Source organism: Pipistrellus kuhlii, unplaced genomic scaffold (genome assembly GCF_014108245.1).
Source record: "Pipistrellus kuhlii isolate mPipKuh1 unplaced genomic scaffold, mPipKuh1.p scaffold_m20_p_17, whole genome shotgun sequence".
Lineage (NCBI taxonomy): Eukaryota > Metazoa > Chordata > Mammalia > Chiroptera > Vespertilionidae > Pipistrellus > Pipistrellus kuhlii.
Window position 1 is genome coordinate 2,404,218 of NW_023425482.1, and position 12,214 is coordinate 2,416,431.

General features: G+C 43.7%; 1 pseudogene; it reads left to right on the top strand.

Annotated features, from left to right (window-relative positions):
- The first annotated feature begins 8,800 nt into the window (after positions 1-8,800).
- Positions 8,801-11,266, top strand: LOC118720857 (annotated as a pseudogene).
- The last annotated feature ends 948 nt before the right edge of the window (positions 11,267-12,214 follow it).

A 12,214-nucleotide genomic window follows, 5' to 3' on the forward strand; every position in this document is an offset into this window, starting at 1 on the left:
CAGCTGCCTCCTGCACACCCCCCACTGGGGATATATGCCTGCAACCAAGGTACATGCCCCTGACTGGAATTGAACCCGGGTCCCTTCAGTCCCCAGGCCAACGCTCTATTCATTGAGCCAAACCGGTTTTGGCAAGTTTAACACTCTTGTCAAGGAATAAGAAAACAGCCCTGGCTGGTGGTCTCAGTGGTTAGAGAATCTGCCTGTGCTTTGATTTAATTCTCACAGGTTTGATTCTCACTCAAGGGCACATACCCTGAGTTGCAGGTTCAATCCCCAGCCCCAGTCTGGACTTGTATGGGAGGCAACCAATTGATGTTTCTCTTCCTCTCTCTCCTCTTTCCTTCCACTACCTCTAAAAATCAATGAAAAAATATCCTTGGATGAGGATTGACACACACACACACACAGAATAAGAAAATAAGCACAACTAAAGAAAAGTTTTTCTATAGTATGTTAAAAGATAAACTGAGCCCTGGCCGGTTTGGCTCAGTGGATAGATAAATCAATAAAATATATATATTTTTAAAAACAGAAAAATAGACAAGAATCCAAGATGGCTGCACAGGTAAACACCTAACCGCAGCCGCACACAACAATTTCAATAAAATACAACTAAAATATAAAATGGACATTACCCAGAACTACAGGAAAGTCGACTGACTGGGAATTCTACAATGAGAAGCAAGGAGAAAACCAGAAGGAAGAGCGGGAGCTGTAAAGCCTAAGGTACAGAGACACGCGGTGCGGAGAGGACGGAGCCAGAGAGGAGGGGGCAGCTGAGTGCCTGGCTGGCGTCCCTAGTGGGAAGGAGATAAAAGCTCCGACTATGCTGAACCCCAGACCTGACAGCATGGAACCCCAGTACTAGGCCAGACCCCGGGGACCCAGGCTCAAACAGAGGGAGCCAGGGCTGTAGGCAGAGCCCCCGGAGGCACGCACATTGCACGCAGAGGACAGACTGTTGACTCTGCTGCCAGATTGACCTGGCGGAAAGGAGAAAAAAGCTCCGGACTTTGCTGAGCCCCAGTTCCGACTGCACTGAACCCCAGTTCTAGGCCAAAACCCGGGGATGCAGGCTCAAAGAGTGGGAGCTGGGTTGTAAGGCGGAACCCCGGGGGAGCGGCAAAAAGAGGTCCCAGAGGCGCGCACATTGCACGCAGAGAAGGGGCAGTTGGCTGTGCCACGGGAGTGCCCTGGCGGGAAGGAGACAAAAGCTCCAGACTGCTCTGAACGCCACCTCCAACTCCACTTCCAACTGAACTGAACCCCAATACAGGGCTCATTGGGGGAGAGCCTAGACTGTTTGGCAGCAGGCGAAAATTGAGGGCACCTCACTCTCAGAGGTGCTTGCAGTGAGTACTGAAGGACCCTAAGGAATACTGAGACTCAGGAGCCGCATAGGGCGTGACTGGTGGAAGCCAAGGCTGTAGGCTCCACCCTGAAACTCTGCCCCATCAGGGAAGCTGCAAAAATGCCGAGACATCGAAATAGATCACAAATGAAAGAAATGGAGGACAAAAAGCAACTGGATATAGAGTTCAAATCTACGCTTATAAGGTTTTTCAAGAATTTCCTAGAAAAGGCCGATAAGACCTATGAGGATATGAAAAGGGAGCAACTAGAATTAATAAGGAATCAACAAGATTTGATAAGGGATCAACAAGAAATAAAGAATACATTGTCTGAAATAAAAAATATTATACAGAGTCCTAAAAACAGAATGGAAGATAGCAAGAATCAAGTCAAAGATTTGGAACATAAAGAGCCAGAAGACACTCCTCCACAGAAGCAAGAAGGCAAGAGAATCCAGAAAATTGAAAATAATGTAAGAAACCTCTGGGACAACTTCAAGCGAACCAACATCAGAATTATGGGGGTCCCAGAAGATGAGAGAGAGCAAGATATCGAAAACATACTGAAAGAAATAGTGACAGAAAACTTCCCCCACCTGGTGAAAGAATTAGACTTACAAGTCCAGGAAGCACACAGAACTCCAAACAAAAGGAATCCAAAGAGGACCACACCAAGACAAATCATAATTAAAATTCCAAGAGCAAAAGACAAAGAGAGAATATTCCAAGAGCAAGAGCAAAGCAGCTAGTTACCTATAAAGGAGCACCTATAAGATTGTCAGCTGATTTCTCAACAGAAACCATGCAGTGATGAATAGTAAGAACCTACAGCCAAAAATAATCTATCCAGCAAAGCTATCACTCAGAATTGAAGGCCAGATAAAGAGCTTCACTAATAAAATAAAAAAAACTAAAGGAGTTCATCACCACCAAACCAGAATTATATGAATTGCTGAGGGGGATTCTTTTGGAAGAGAAAGTAAATAAAGATAAAAACTAAACAACAAATACGTAACTATCAACAAGTGAATCTAAAAACAAAAAAAAATTGTTTTAATCTGCTGAACAATATTAACTGTTGAATATAATAGAATCAGAGGTATGGAAGGGGAGTGAACTGACGATTCTTGGGGAAAAGGGGAGAGGGGGATGTGTGAAGAGACTGAACATAAACTGTGCACCTATGGATGAGGACAATGAAGGGTGAGGAAAGGGCAGAGGGTGGGTGGTAACCTGGTGGAGGAGAGCAAGGGAGGAGGGGAGGGGAACATTTATAATAATATGAACAATAAAGAATTATTTAAAAAAATAAAATAAAAACAGAAAAATAAAATTGGGAAAATATTGTTATCCAACCACTGAAAAGAAAGGATAATTAGCCAGGACTGATTTGGCTCAGTGGATAGAGCGTTGGCCTAGGGACTGAGGGGTCCCAGGTTCGATTCCGGTCAGGGGCATGTACTTTGGTTGCAGGCACATCCCCAGTGGAGGGTGTGCAAGAGGCAGCTGATCGATGATTCTCTCTCATCGATGTTTCTAGCTCTCTATTCCTATCTCTTCCTCTCTGTGAAAAATCAATAAAATATATATTAAAAAAAGAAAAAAAGAAAGGATAATTATCTAATATGATAGAGGCGCTAAATATCACTCCAATAGCAATACATAATACAATATATCAATGTATCAAATCAATGTATCAATAAATTTTTACAAAATATTATAAGAAAAATGTATAATTAAAAATTATTAGAAAAGCTTGGCCGGTGTTGCTCAGTGGTTAAACATTGACCCATGAACCAGGAGGGCGCAGATTTTTGTTTGTTTGTTTGTTTAATTTTATTATTGATTTCCTCAGAGAGGAAGAGAGAGGGATAGAGAGAGAGAGGAAGGGAGAGGGATAGAGAGAGAAACATCGACCAGCTGCCTCCTGCACACCCCCTACTGGGGATGTGCCTGCAACCAATGTATTGATACATGCCCTTGACCAGAATCGAACCTGGGACCTTTCAGTCCACAGAACGATGCTCTTTACAATGAGCCAAACCAGTTTTGGCTTGGAGGGCACAGTTTGATTCCCAGTCAGGGCATATGCCCAGGTTGTGGGCTCAATCCCTAGCAGGGGCAACCAGTAATGATCCTCATCATTGATGTTTCTACTAGTATCTCTCTTTTCCTTCCTCTCTCTGAAATCAATAAAAATTTTATTTTATTTAAAAAAATATATTTTAGGGGTTTGGGAGGAAGAAAAAAAAAATAAAAATAGCCAAAACCGGTTTGGCTCAGTGGATAGAGCATCGGTCTGTGGACTGAAAGGTCCCAGGTTAGATTCCGGACAAGGGAATGTACCTTAATTGCGGGCACATTCTGTTGTGGGGTCGAACCCTGGGTTCAAAATAAGACCACCGGAGGCTGATGATTTATTAAAAAACAAAAAAAAAAACAGGCAAAGATTTATTGAAATATCTGGCCAGGACAGCCGCAAGAGCACCACACACAGGCGGACTCTACACCACTGCACTGCTTCAGGGGCAGGTAGTTCTTTTTAAAGGTTCTGAGAAAGAAATCTCCTATTTTGCAACAAACAGTTGTTTGGAATTTTCTGCTGTTCTTCCTAGATAAAATGTTGCTTTCTAGTTTGCTTTAGCCAGTTTGAAGAATAATGAAGATAAACTTAGCTGTCTGACCTTGTAGGCCAGAGACCAGATATGCCCACAATCTCAATACCATGCCAGGTGCACCTTCTCAATTGGATAGAACTGTATTGTTTTTCAAGGCCAGGATTGAGATAACCACTAAGTGTACATAGGGCTGGCTCTTTAATAAAAAATAAAAAAAGAGCCGAAACCGGTTTGGCTCAGTAGTAGAGCGTCGGTCTGCAGACTGAAAGGTCCCAGGTTTGATTCCAGTCAAGGGAATGTACATTGGTTGCGGGCACACCCCCAGTAGGGGGTGTGCAGGAGGCAGCTGGTCGATGTTTCTCTCTCATTGACATTTCTAGCTCTCTATCTCTCTTCATTCCTCCTCTCTGTAAAATATCAATAAAATATATTAAAAAGAAGAAGAAGACAAAGAAGAAGGAGAAGAAGAAGAAGAAGAAGAAGAAGAAGAAGAAGAAGAAGAAGAAGTTCTGCCTGTAACCTTGCTTAGAATTTGAATTCATCCTCCCTAAGCCCATTGCGCGTTGAACAAAGCAAGTCTCTCCAAAGGTTATGGTCCCAGGCACAGGAAAATTGCCTTTGCAGGTTTAAAATTCAAACAGTAGTTTTTACCAAAGTATGGTTGCCACTATATTTCATTCCCCACTGGTTTTATGTGCATGAGTCAAATTATTGACTCATCTTATTTCCTTTAAGGGCATTCTTTGTTTGGTTCTTACTCTCCAGTCCCTTAGCACATTTAGCCATACTTAGCCCCGGACTTTTTCACTGGTTAAGAGAAATGTTCTTATAGTTACCAAAACCCCTAGTACCACAGTTTCCATCAGTACTGTCCTCATTGAAGTCCAGATCCCCTCCTGCAGGCATCAAGTCTCCTCCTGGCCTGTGTGGAACCCAGGCTAGAGATCTCACGGTGAGGCCGCTGGCTGCCAGGATCCCGGCCGTTTTCTGTGCAGGAGCTGGGAGTGGTGTAGCCAGGACTGGGTGCCGTCTACTTCAACAGCCGTGGGAGTGCTCAGGGTAACAGTGTAGCTTCCCCTTCAGGTTGGGGTGAGTCCTTGGGCAGCGAACTTCTTTACCCACACACTCTGAGTCTCCGGGCTGGATGGGGTGTACAGGGTCTGTGGTGGGCACTGTCAGTGCATCTGGAATAAACTTATGGGTGGCTCTTTGGGTAAACTGCAGAGCCTGTAAGGACTTGAGCAAGGGAATGGTTATGAATTCCAGCTTTCAGTTTCTCCCTGACCCTGGGAAGGATGGAGGGAGGTCTACCATATATTATCTCCAAAAGGGGGAACCCTTCTTGATAGGGGGTACACCTGGCCCATAAGAGGGCAAAGAGGGTTGGTCCAATTTTCACTGGTTTCTAAGACAAATTTAATTAAACTTTTTAGAGTCTTACTCATGTCTGTCCTAAGGCTTGAGCTATTCTTTGAGATACCTTGTTACAAAGGCTGGGCTGTTATCTGATCCTATGACAGCTTGAATCTAGGTATAATCTTCTGGAGTAATTTCTTGACTACTATAGAGGCAGTTTCTGTCCTAGTGGTGTATGCTTCAACCTAACCTGAGAAGGTGTCTATAAAAACTACCATGTACAATACTTGTACCTCAATGCTGGCGGCTTAATCTCTGGGAAATCTACCTCCCAATGCTCCCCTGGGGAATTTCTCTGGGGCCCGAATTCCCAGGGAGACCCTCCTACCTTAACATTTACCTGTATACAGACAGTACTTCTAGCAACTAGGCTTTTAATTACCTTATATAAGCTTGGTAGTATCTGCCTCACAGAAGTTCAGAAGTCTTGGTGACACCTAAGTGGGTAACCTGGTGTAACTGGGTAACTAACATCTGACCTAGAGCCTCTGGGACCAACAGTCTGTCATCTGGTAAGGTCCACCAACCATCTGGTCCTTTGATGGCTTGCTTCTGTTCAGCCAATTCCTCCTCCAGTTTGGTAGAGGTGGGGGTCCGGCAGGGTTACTAAGACTTGTAAAGGCCCCACTGGTTTTGGGGCATCTTCCTTAGTAGTTTGGTCTGCAGCTCTATTTCCTCTGGCTTCAATTGTCTTCCCTTTCTGATGTCCTTTGCAGTGCACTATTGCAACTGCCTTTGGGAGTCAGAGGGCCTCAAATAAGGCTAAAATAATGTTCTTTCTGGTTGGAGTTGCTAACCCTCTTTCCCAGGAAATGGCACTGTGTCCCCATCAAAGGGCCTGGATTAAAGTGGGGGAAGTTTTCTGTCACTATTTCTTCCTGTATTCTTTCGGTATCTTGCTCTTTCTCTTCTTCTGGGACCCCCATAATTCTGATTTTGGTTCGTTTGAAATTGTCCCAGAGGTTTCTTACATTATCTTCAACTTTCTGGATTCTCTTATCTTCTTGCTTCTTTGGAGGAGTGTCCTCTGGCTCTTTGTGTTCCAAATCTTTGATTTGATTCTTGGGATCTTCCATTCTGTTTTTAGGAGTCTGTATAATATTCTTTATTTCAGACAATGTATTCTTTATTTCTAGTTGATCCCTTTTCATATCCTCATAGGTCTCATTTATTTTATCAGCCTTTTCAAGGAAATTCTTGAAAAACCTTATAAGTGTGGTTTTGAACTCTATATCCAGTCCCTTCTTGTCCTCCATTTCTTTTGTTTGTGATCTGTTTCCTTGTCTCGGCATTTTCACAGCTTCCCTGAGTTGGTAGGTGGCTTTGTGTGCTAAGGTGACCTATATGGTTGAGTGGGTCAGCCTCCCAGTTACCTGAGGTGGACAGTCTTGGTGTAGCCCTTTGTGGGCTGTGTGTGCAGTCTTGTTGTTAAGCCTTGCTTGTTGTTGGTTTCACTGGGAAGCGTTGATCTCCAAGCCAATTGGCCATGAGGATCAGAAGTGTCTCAGCTAGGAGGGTTTCTGTATTCTGCTTGGATGGGGCTGAGTCTTGGGGTGGCACAGACAAGCTTTGTTGAATCCCACACAATTGGTTGCAGGAGCACACACTTCTTTGGCATAGGGCAGACAAGCTTTGGATTCCTGTCTGTCACTCCCTAGGAGAGTCCTATTCACGGCAAATGAGAAAGCTAGCCACTGGAAGGGCTTCTGTGCTCCGCTTGGATGGGGCAGAGTCTTGGGTGGTGCAGACAAGCTTTATTCAACCCCTCCCTATGAGGGTCTGGTTTCTGGTCTGGGCATACTTGCTCACACACTTTTAGCATGCATTGCTTCAAAAAGGCACCCTCTGAAAAACACCTTGAAGTACGGGCAATTTCTTCAGCCACTATAAAGCTTGCTTTCACTGCAGCATCATTTTTCGCTGTAGCCTTTGTAAACATTTGCTGCTGTGATTGTAGTTTGCCTTTTAGTTCTTTAACAATTTTATGCTTTTCTTCCAAAGTATATTTGCCATACTTAACATTATGTTTGGTGTCAAAATGACGACGTATATTATACTCTTTCATCACCGACACTGTCTCATAACACAATATACACACTGATTTGCCCTCTCTAAGCACAAACATGTATTCATTTTCCCATTTGTCATTAAATTGTCTGCCTTCACCGTCAACTTTTCTTTTCCTGGACATTTTGGGATCAATATTGGCAGTAAAAGATGTAGTTTATTGGAAATCTGCGTTAGAAGGAAAAAGTTGAAAACTGCACAGGGATAGCTTGATTTGGCAGATGGAGTAGAGAAAAAAAAAGTCAGTCAATAAATGCCTGGCTGGGTACAGATAGCAGATTCTGTTGCGATTTTTATGCGTGCACTTTATGCCAGGAACTGGTAGCTTCTGCTGTGTATTTTTTATGCCCGCACACTCACTCTCTCCTCTGCTCTGCCACCTGTACAACCACATCGGATGCTGGACTATAGGTCACGCCTCCTGAATCTCGCGTGACTTGTTATCTATGCGCATGCGTAATAGATAGCAAGTACGGCGGCCGGCGAGGCGCCGGGGAGATCACAAGCTTCCTATGTCACCGCGCGTCATTGTGATGGAACGCAGCGGAGTGCAGTGATGACAGCGTGGTGCGGGCCACATTGCAAGGCCTGGCGGGCCAGATTTGGCCCGCGGGCCTTGTGTTTGACATGTGTGCTTTACAGGGTTGATTACATGTGTTTATGACTGTGATGTTGGGTTTTAATGCACATAAAATATTTTAGGACACTATTTGTTTCAGAATCTTTTTTTCTTCATTTCCCTTCTCTAAAAACTGGTGCGTCTTATGGTCCGGAGCGTCTTATGGTCCGAAAAATACGGTAGATTGTGCTGCTATGAACGTAGGGGTGCATATATCCTTTCTGATCGGTGTTTCTAGTTTCTTGGGATATATTCCTAGGAGTAGGATTACTGAGTCAAATGGGAGTTCCATTTTCAGTTTTTTGAGGAAACTCCACACTGTTCTCCACAGTGGTTGCACCAGTCTGCATTCCCACCAGCAGTGCACGAGGGTTCCTTTTTCTCCACAACCTCGCCAACACTTGTCCTTTGTTGATTTGTTGATATTGGCTATTCTGACAGGTGTGAGATGGTATTGCACTGTTGTTTTGATTTGCATCTCTCGGATAATTAGTGACTTTGAGTGCTAGTAGTCTTTGTTTTCTTCAGTGCTGAACTGTGAGATTGCCCGATGCAGCAGCTGTTGTATTCTTTATTAGCTACATAGATCATTTTCTCTCTCTCTTTCTCTCTCTCTCTTTTTAATACTAGCAACTTTCATCCTTTGAAACGTGTGCTGAAAAAGAAGAATCAGCAAATACTACTGAAAGTGCAATATTTGATTATCACTGCGAGATGAGCTTTGACCAAACCTTCTCCACAACAATGGACACGATGGGTACCCCAGTGGTACTTCAGCAGCTCTGCGAGAAACGGGGTTATTGGAAAACTGCTGACCTTTCACGGATTTATTCAGTGTTCAGAACGTCAAGCTAGATTTTCCTTCCACTGTTCACAGTATAATGGCAACCTGCAGGACTTAAAAGTAGGAGATGATGTTGAATTCAAGTATCATCTGACTGGCGGACTGGGAAACCCATTGCTGTTAAACTGGTGAAGATAAAACAAGAAATCCTCCCTGAAGACGGGATGAATGGACTTACACCCCTGAAGATGTGGAAGGGAACGTTCAGCTGGAAACCGGAGATAAGATAAATTGTGTAATTGAGAACAATAAACATACTGGTGCTGTAAGTGCTGGAAACATTATGCTGCTGAAAAAGAAACAAGCCCGCTGTCAGCGAGTAGTCTGTGCCATGAAGGAGGCATTTGGCTTTATTGAAAGAGCTGATGTTGTAAAAGAGATATTCCTTCACTATAGTGAATTTACGGGTGACTTAGAAGCCTTACAGCCTGGAGATGACCTGGAATTCACATCAAGGACAGAAATGATAAGGAAGTTGCAACAGATGTCAGACTATTACTTCAAGGGAACAGTCATTTTTGAAGATATCAGCTTTGAACATTTTGAAGGAACTGTAACCGAAGTTATCCCAAAAGTTACCAGTAAAAACCAGAATGACCCATTGCTAGGACGCATTAAAGTTAACTTTGTGATTCCTAAAGAACTTCCCTTTGGAGACAAAGATACAAAATCCAAGGTGGCCCTGTTGGAAGGCGACCATGTTCGGTTTAATATTTCAACAGATCGACGTGACAAATCAGAACGAGCAACCAACATCGAAGTTCTATCAAATACATTTCAGTTCACTAATGAAGCCAGAGAAATGGGTGTCACTGCTGCCTGAGAGACGCTTTTGGTTCCATCAGGTATGTGGATCGTGATGCTCGTGTGTTCTTCCACTTCAGTGAAATTCTGGATGGGAACCAGCTCCATATTGCAGATGAAGTAGTTTACTGTGGTTCCTGATATGCTCTCCGCCCAAAGAAATCATGGTATTAGGATTTAAAAGCTTCCCAAGGGCTCAGTTTCATTCCATTCCCATTCAGATTATCGTTTTCTGGGCACTGTAGAAAAAGAAGCCACTTTTTCCAATCCTAAAACCACTAGCCCAAATAAAGGCAAGAAAAAGGAGGCTGAGGATGGTATTATTGCTTCAGATGATTGTGGGGTGAAACTGACTATTGCTTTTCAAGTCAAGGATGTGGATGGATCTATCTACTTCTCAATAGGGGATAAGGCTGCGTTTAGTATGAGTGACAATCAGAGGCCTGGACACCCGTGTGCGACTTTTAGGTCAAAATTCTAACTCCAAGAGGCTCTTGGGTTATGCGGCAACTCTGAAGGATAAATTTGGATTTATTGAAACAGCCAATCATGATAAGGAAATCTTTTTCCATTACAGTGAGTTCTCTGGCGATGTCGACAGCCTGGAAATGGGGGACATGGTCGAGTACAGCTTGTCCAAAGGCAAAGGCAACAAAGTCAGTGCAGAAAAAGTCAACAGAACACACTCGGTGAATGGTATTCCTGAAGAAGCAGATCTACCATCTGCTCTGGTGAAGTCATTCGCCCCCTGAGAAGTATTGATCCAACACAGACTGAGCACCCAGGAATGACTGAGATCATGGAGGAAGGGGATATGAAAGGTGAGGTCTATCCATGTGGCATAGTTGGAATGGCCAACAAAGGGGATTGCCTGAAGAAAGGGGAGAGTGTCAAATTCCAGTTGTGTGTCCTGGGCCAAAATGCACAGCTTACAACATCACACCTCTGCGTAGGGCCACTGTGGAGTGTGTGAAAGATCAGTTTGGCTTCATTAACTATGAAGTAGGGCAGTGTTTCCCGAACTTTTGACATAAGTGTACCCCTTCTATAATTTTCGTAATGCTGAGTACCCCTCGTACTCATGAGAACATAGAACTAGGTACAGCTAAGCACGGTGCAGTGCATATCCCCACCAAACTCCGGTGCAACGCATACCCCTACCAAACTCTTCCCGTACCCCTGGGGGTATGCATACCACACTTTGGGAAACACTGAAATAGGGGATAGCAAGCAGCTCTTTTTCCATGTGAAAGAAACTCAGGATGGCATTGAGCTACAGGCTGGAGATGAGGTGGAATTCTCAGTGATTCTTAATCAGTGCACTGGCAAGTGCAGCACTTGTAATGTGTGGGAGTCCGTGAGGCCCCAAGGCTGTTGCAGCTCCATGACCTGATAGGTTGGTCAGGCGCTTGAACATCACTCAGGATGATGCCAGTGCTCCTCTCCTAATGGTTCTCCGCCAGCCAAGGGGACCAGATAACTCAATGGGATTTGGTGTAGAAAGAAAGATCCGTCAGGCTGGTGTCATTGACTAACCACATCCGCAAAGCACATCATTCATCCACGATGATCAAGTTGGGGGGATTCCGGTGAAGGGTTCTGAATATCTCCCTCTTCACCCCTCCCCAAAATCTGGAATACTTATATTCTAGTGGGCTGTTACACCAGTTTTAACACGTTCCCCATGTTATGTTTAAAAATAAATAAATTTAAGAAAACCATTTTAAAATTATGCACTGTTGCAGCCTGGAAAACTTAAGGTGGCGCCTTGTAATATCAATTTTAGCTTTATTTGGTGCATTTAATGCATCTGGTAATTGCAAAATCTACTTCGCCCATCTAAGTGAAAAATATAGACTGTTACCTTGTTGACTGTATGAAATTCTGCACTTGATATTTAGCATATATTCTACCTTCATTACTTCTGGCAAGATGTCCTGCCTTAGCACTCAATTGTTCTTTTCCTTTTCTTTCCTGTTCATTATGCTTTAATTCTGAGGACCATATGAGAGTAGACTATATTTAAAAAATTTAAAAATTTGTATAGGCCAATGATTTTTCTTTTTTTAAAAAATGAATTTGATTTTTTACAGAGAGGAAGAGCTAGAAACATTGATGAGAGAGAAACATCGACCAGCTGCCTGCTGCACACCCACCATTGGGGATGTGCCTGCAATCAATGTACATGCCCTTGACCAGAATCAAACCTGGGACCCTTCAGTCCGCAGACTGACACTCTATCCACTGAGCAAACTGGTTTTGGCGACAAAAGGTTTTCTTAAGTTGATGGCCAAATGTTCAAATGTTATTTTTCATATCATTTATAATCTTGTCACAGTCCACTTAAATGAATATGGGTACATTTCAATGAAAATTATCTTCCAGACTGCCCTGGCGGGAAGGAGACAAAAGCTCCAGACTGGGAAGAGCGCGATAAGGAGTGGGAGCCGCCGCCGCCAGGCGCCAGCAAGGAGCCAGGTGACAGGGCCCC